Source organism: Hylobates moloch, unplaced genomic scaffold, assembly GCF_009828535.3.
Source record: "Hylobates moloch isolate HMO894 unplaced genomic scaffold, HMol_V3 SCAFFOLD_19, whole genome shotgun sequence".
NCBI lineage: Eukaryota > Metazoa > Chordata > Mammalia > Primates > Hylobatidae > Hylobates > Hylobates moloch.
This window is the reverse complement of record NW_026652294.1, coordinates 19556925-19563986: the sequence shown is the minus strand read 5'-3', so window position 1 is coordinate 19563986 and position 7062 is coordinate 19556925. Positions and strand designations below refer to the sequence as shown.

The 7062-nt window shown below is 44.6% G+C and overlaps 1 protein-coding gene across 2 annotated transcripts in view; it reads left to right on the top strand.

Annotated features, from left to right (window-relative positions):
- The first annotated feature begins 145 nt into the window (after positions 1-145).
- Positions 146-7062, top strand: part of BPIFC (BPI fold containing family C) — a 64572-nt gene continuing 57655 nt past the window's right edge. For both annotated transcript variants that reach the window (XM_058431178.1, XM_032139962.2), the window contains exon 1: positions 146-258. The gene's annotated coding sequence lies outside the window, so the exon portion shown is untranslated. The remainder of the gene's footprint in view (positions 259-7062) is intronic.

Sequence of the window (7062 nt, the reverse complement as noted above, 5' to 3'; positions counted from 1 at the left end):
GCTACTCGTGTGCGTGGAACAACGGTAGCGCTGATAGGGATGCTGCAGACAGACAATACAGTCGCCACTCCCTAGGACCAAGTGTCACCCCATTTCTTCCGTGGCCCTCAGTTCCAGCGGCATCTGCTCTGAGAAGCCTTAGGTTAATCCTTAGGTTGGCCGGGCGCGGTGGCTCACGCCCGTAATCCCAGCACTTTGGGAGGCCGAAGCGGGTGGATCGCCTGAGCCCAGGAGTTCGAGACCAGCCTGGGCAACATGGTGAGACCTCCCCCCCCCAATCTCTACAAAAAGTACAAAAAATTAGGTGTGGTGGCGCCTGCCTGTAGTCCCAGCTACTTGGGTGGCTGAGGCGGGAGGGTCGATTGAGCCCGGAGGTCGAGGCCTCAATGAGCTGTGATCTCACCACTGCACCTCAGCCTGGTTCCACAGAACAAGACCCTGTCTCAAAAAAAAAGTAGAACTATTTGTAGCCAGTAATCTATGTCCGACAGTTTATTAGAACTCTGTGGCTGCATAACAATCACCCCAAAGTTTAACGCAATAAACATTTGTTGTCCCACAGGTTTTAGAGGTAAGGGATTTGGGGATGTGTGGCTGAGTGGTTCTGTCTCCAGGTCTCCCATGAGATTACAAAGTGTAGGCCAGGGCAGCAGTTATTGACTAGGGCCGGAGGATCGGCCTCCAGGATGGCACAGTCATGACTGTTGGCCGGAGACCTGTTTTCACCACGTGAACCTCCCCATAGGGCTGTTTGAGTGTCCCCATGACATGGCAGCTGGCTTCCTTCAGAGCAGGTGATCCCAGAGAGACCAAGGCATAAGCCACAATGTCTTTTATAACCTGGCTCCAGAGGTCACATACGGCTTTTGTCATATTTACAAACCAACCCTACGTGTGAGAGGATCCAGCCAAAGATATGAATGCCAACAGACAGGGATCGCTGCGGGCCATCCTGGAGGCTGGCTACCATAGAGGGTCTAACTAATGATAACTTAGATGAGAGAGTATCAAGTTTCATCCTTATGTGATAACCATAGTCCAAATCCTTAGAGTCAAATAAAGTTTCTCCCAATAGGTGGCAGCACTTGTCCACATCCTGCCCTCGATTCTGCAAATAAATATGTATTGATTGCCTACTTTGTGACAGATACCGCACATGCTGGAGACTCAGAGACCAAAAAGACATGTTTCTGCCCATGCAAAGTTTACAGTTGAGTGGATCGGCTCTTGCAATAGAGTATAAAAAGTCTCTGCTTTATGATAGACATAAATACAGACCTGAGGATTGGGGTTGTTAGAAATGTTTGTTTTTTGATGTTGTAAAGAAATAGCACTTAAATATAAATTTAATTTTTTTAGCAAGGCCATTTTTATTTTTTGTAGAAAGGGTATACTCGCCAGCAGTTTTGTCATGAGAGTACACCGAGCAAAGGAGACAGGGTCATATATAACCCGATGTGTCCACTTTACTGCTGTGCCTGGTTTTTTGTTTTTGGTTTTTGTTGTTATTGTTGTTGTTGTTTGACATGGAGTCGCACTCTGTCGCCCAGGCTGGAGCGCAGTGGCGCGATCTCGGCTCACTGCAAGCTCCATCTCCCGGGTTCACGCCATTCTCCTGCCTCAGCCCCCGGAGTAGCTGGGACTACAGGCACCCGCCACCACGCCTGGCTAATTTTTGTATTATTATTGTTTTTTTCTTTTTTTTTTTTTTTCAGTAGAGACAGGGTTTCACCGTGTTAGCCAGGATGGTCTCGATCTCCTGACCTCCTGATCCGCCCGCCTCGGCCTCCCAAAGTGCTGGGATTACAGCCGTGAGCCACCGCGCCCGGCCTGTGTCTGGTTTTTATTGGCTGGAACGGAACTTTGTGTTTTGTGTTTGTCTTGATTGGCTAGTAATTTAGAACTTTTTAAAAGAGGCAAAGGCAGAGGAGAACAAAGGAAGGAGGAAGTAACTTGTGGAATGTTGAGAAAGGTAAAAACCCCTTTAAGGAAGAGGAATAGGCTATGACTTACTGTTTGTTTGAACTAGTATAAGTATGTTAGGGCATATATTTAGGCTAAATTGTGGAAGTTAAGAACATAAAGTACATTGATTTTTTTATTATGGCTAGCAGATATTTAAGAATGTTAGTACAGGTGTTTGAATACATTTTGGTTTTAAGAGGGTACATAGAGGAGGTTCGCCATGCCTGTAAGATTCTTTAGTAGTGAGCAATGAGGAATGGTGCCAGGACCAGGATGACTCTGTGTGACCAGAGTGATAGACAGCATAGGTACATCCCAGATAAAGAAGAGCCTTGGGCTAAGCACAGGGTTTGGGGCATATTCTAGAATGTATGGGAAGCCGCTAGACAGTTTTTAGCAGGGGAGTCTTTACTATCAGGGTTCTTAATTTTCAGCAGTAGAAGCCGACTCTGGCTGACTAAGCAGAGAAGGTATGTATTAAAAGGATGCTGTACAGCTCAGGGAATTCTAGGGAGGATGGAGAAGTGGCCCCAGGCTAAGCTTCCAAGAATGAAGCTCAGAACTAAGCTGAAAACTGGACTGATGAGGAAACTACTATGACTGGGATTGCTCCTGGAGGAAATCGCCATCACAACTGCTGGGACTCACTGGGGAATGGCTGCCACTGCCACTGTTAACATCAAATCCCACATGCTTTTGCAGCCTCCTACATAATGCCAGTCTTCCAAAAGAGCCTGTTTCTTCACCTTGCTCACTTTCACATCAAAAGCTCATAGGAGTGGCTGATTGAGGATGTCTGGGCCCCACACCTGAGTCCTGGCTACAAAGGAGACTGGGAATAGGGGTCTGAACTCCTTCCTCGGGGAGGCAAGACATAGAATATTGGAATTTCCTCCCAAAAAAGGGAAGGCTATTCAAAAGATGGTAGGAAGCCTTGAATCTGACAGGTGTATGCTAACTACTAGGGCAGGCTCAGATCCGTAATGTGAATCTATCACTAGGGATTATGATAGGATGTAGGGAATAGATTAGGGTTTCTCAGCCTCAGCACTATTGACATTTTGGACCACATAAGTCTTTGTTGCAAGAGGCGGTTCTGTGCGTAGAATGTTTAGCAGCATCCATGGTCTTTATCCACAAAATGCTAGTAGAACCGTCTTCCTCCCCAGTTGTAAGAACCAAAGATGCCAAATATTCCCTGGGAGGAAAAGCCACCTTGAGAACCACTGGATTAGAGACCAGCTCTGTCTCTATAGAAGATTTTTTTTTTTTAATCTGCTGAGCATGGTGGTGCACACTTATAGTCCCAGCTAACTAGGGAGGCTGAGGTGGGAGAATGCTGGAGCCTGGGAGGTTGAGGCTGCAGTGAGCCGTGATCACACCACTGCACTCCAGCTTGGGTGACAGAGTGAGACCCTATCTCAAAAAATAAAAATTAGAAATAAAAAGAGGGAGAGATAGGGACAAAGTTGGGGGCGGGGGTGCGGTAAGAATTTTCCCAATTTGAACTGTAAACTTCAGTAATTATTTGAATCTTTTATCACAAGAACGTGTTCACATATTTATTGGATAGTTAAGAAAAATGTTATTAGGAATATTAGCATCTGATCATAGAGAGGAATGTTGTTTTCTGCTGCAAGGGCTAAATAGAATACTTGAATATACTTTATTTCAGTGGCTCTCAACTGTGGCGACTTTGCCTGACAGGAGACATTTGATATAGTCTAGAAACATTTTGTCACAACTAGGGTAGGAGGTTGTGGTGCTATTGGCATCTAATAGTAGGGATGCTACTAAACATTTATTTATTTATTTATTTATTTATTTATGAGACGGAATCTTGCTCTGTTGCCAGGCTAGAGTCAGGTGGCGCAATCTCGGCTCACTGCAACCTCCATCTCCAGGGTTCAAGCCATTCTCCTGCCTTAGCCTCCCAAGTAGCTGAGATTACAGGCGTGTGCCACCACGCCCAGCTAATTTTTGTATTTGTAGTAGAGACAAGGTTTTACTTCATTGGCCAGGGTGGTCTTGAACTCCTGACCTCAAGTGATCTGCCCGACTTGGCCTCCCAAAGTGCTGGGATTACAGGCATGAGCCCCTGCGCCTGGCCTGCTAAACATTCTAGAATAGACAGGACAGCCCCCTACAACCAAGAATTATGTAGCTCAAAATGCCAACAGGGCCAAAGTAAGGAAATCCCGATCTACTTGAATTGGGCTCACAGCATTGATTCTCAAATGTTTCAGAGTAATATCACATTATCTTGTTTGTTTGGTTCCATAATACCTTTCATATCTCAAAAAGTCATACATATATGAATTTAAATTTTAGCATGAATTTCAGTTCATTTTGAACTGCAGTAAGATAATGTGACTCCCTTCTAGATAACTAGTAACAATGGAAGGAACCGACATGAGTAGGTTCATTTGTCAAAACCAAGAAAGCATCGCTGCTCTAAACCGTTTCAGAGCGTGACTGATGTGAGGAGTCACAGTCTGAGTCAGTCATTGATGTCCACCCAGAAACATCGTTACACAGACATCAATGGAGTGTGGCCTGTGACAGAGCAGGGACAAGAGGAGCTACTGCTGGGCGACAGGATGATTCTACCAGACTTCTCCCCAGCCCTCCCAGGGTGAACTGTAAGATGACTCATCACCTCCAGAATCACATGAACTCCAGGCAACTTCTTCTGGTTAGAAATAAACTAGTTATTTCAAACAAACACATAAATCTGTGCTACACAGATTCAATTGGCAGCTTCGAAAACCAGATGGGTTGCCTAGCAACAGCATCCTTCTCTCTTCCCACCTTCTGCATACCCTGGGTTGTGTGTTGCCCTTCAGTGACCTTCCTAAAAAGGCAGCATAGTATAGTGGTTAAAAAGGCATATCCTTGGGCTGGGCGCGATGGCTCACGCCTGTAATCCCAGCACTTTGGGAGGCTGAGATGGGCGGATCACGAGGTCAAGAGATCGAGACCATCCTGGCTAAGACGGTGAAACCCCATCTGTCCTAAAAAAATACAAAAAATTAGCCGGGTGTGGTGGCAGGCACCTGTAGTCCCAGCTACTCGGGAGGCTGAGGCAGGAGAGTGGCGTGAACCCGGGAGACAGAGCTTTCAGTGAGCCGAGATCACGCCACTGCACTCCAGCCTGGGCAACAGAGCAAGACTCCGTCTCAAAAAAAAAAAAAGAAAAAGCATATCCTTGAAAATGGAACACCTGGGTCCTGAATCCTGGCTCCACAACTTACTAGCTGTAATGTCTAAGCTTAGGCAAGTTGTCCCACCTAGTGAATGGAAATATTAGTTCCTTATACAGTTTTGATGAGTATTTAGTGAATTCATATATGGATGGCGCCCAGAACATAACAAACAATAAATGTTAGCTCTTATTTTTCTCTACCCTATATATCCTTCTTTAGGGTTTCCTTTTAACCAGATTTCACCAACACAAACATTGGGGGGCAATGAGGGATTGGAACTCACAATCTTTTGCCCCAAGACTGCCCTGTGTGGTGCCTCCCTCCGTATCCACATAATCCCTCTTCCCTCCCACTTTTGTCTCCTACCAAAAATAATATAATTTGTCCTCCAATCTCAAAAATGTTTGATCTTCAGTTAGCTCTTTTTTTTTTTTTTTTTGAGACAGAGTCTTGCTCTGTCGCCCAGGCTAGAGTGCAGTGGCATGATCTCGGCTCACTGCAAGCTCCGCCTCCCAGGTTCACACCATTCTCCTGCCTCAGCCTCCCCAGCAGCTGGGACTACAGGCACATGCCACCATGCCCGGCTAATTTTTTGTGTTTTTTTTTTTTTTAGTAGAGACGGGGTTTCACCGTGTTAGCCAGGATCTCCTGACCTTGTGAGCCGCCCTCCTTGGCCTCACAAAGTGCTGGGATTACAGGCATGAGCCACCGCACCCGGCCTAGTTAGCTCTTTCTATACGGTTATAGCCCAGACATTCTAGAAACCAAGAACAGGGATGCTCAGTTCCCTAACACTATCTCTTGACATCTCGTTTTAATGAACAAGTATTTCTACCCAATTATTTATGATTTTTCTTTTGGAGTCTTAATTGAGAGTGTTCCCTGATCTGCAAAGACAAACACACTGTCAGCTATTTGACAGTGTAATAATTAATCTTGCATTTTAGATTGCCGTCGTGAGTAGGCTGAAGAAGCAGGCATTCCCAACAAATCTTCTGTTAAATATGGAAAGCTAAAATAAACAATGAAACTGGTGCTGCTGGCTTTTGTTGTTGATGTTTTTAAAGATGAATTTGGCAAATGTGCCCTAAACAGCTAATTAGGAAAGCTAATTAGCTGATTTCTAAGGCCCCTTCCAAATAAAAGACAACAGACTAGCTACACTCTCTTCTTAGATCTTTGTTTCCTAGACTCTAATTATTTGAGCCCCTTTTTCAAAAATTATTCTATGTCCTAAGGCTGGGTACGGTGGCTCATGCCTGTAATCCCAGGACTTTGAGAGGCCGAGTCGGGTGGATCACAAGGTCAGGAATTTGAAAACAGCCTGGCCAACATGGCAAAACCATGGCTGTACCAAGATTTCAAAAATTAGCCGGGCGTGGTGGTGGCGCCTGTAATCTCAGGTACTCAGGAGGCTGAGGCAGGAGAATTGCTTGAACCCGGGAAGGGGAGGTTGCAGTGAGCCGAGATGGCGCCACTGCCCTCCAGCTTGGGCAACAGAGTGAGACTCTGTCTCAAAAAAAAAAAAAAGTATTCTATGTCCCATGTGAGCTGTACTGTTATTTACTTTTTTCCCCATAAATCAACCCACTTCTTAAAATGTATATAATCTTATTTAAAAGGGAAAAGTTATATAAAGGGGAAACTTTTTAAATTTCCAAATAGAGGATAACTATAAAAAGTAAATACCATGAAAACTGAACTTTGTATACTTCTTAAAAACAAAACTTGTTTAAGATATCTTTGTAATTATTAACTTTAAATAAAAATAGATGAAATGCATCTAATTTATTGACACTGTGTGAAAAACATAGGTGCTGCCTTGTCTAATTTCATTCTTGCAATGACTCTTCAAAGTAAATGTGAGCTCCACTTTTAGAGGTGATGGCTC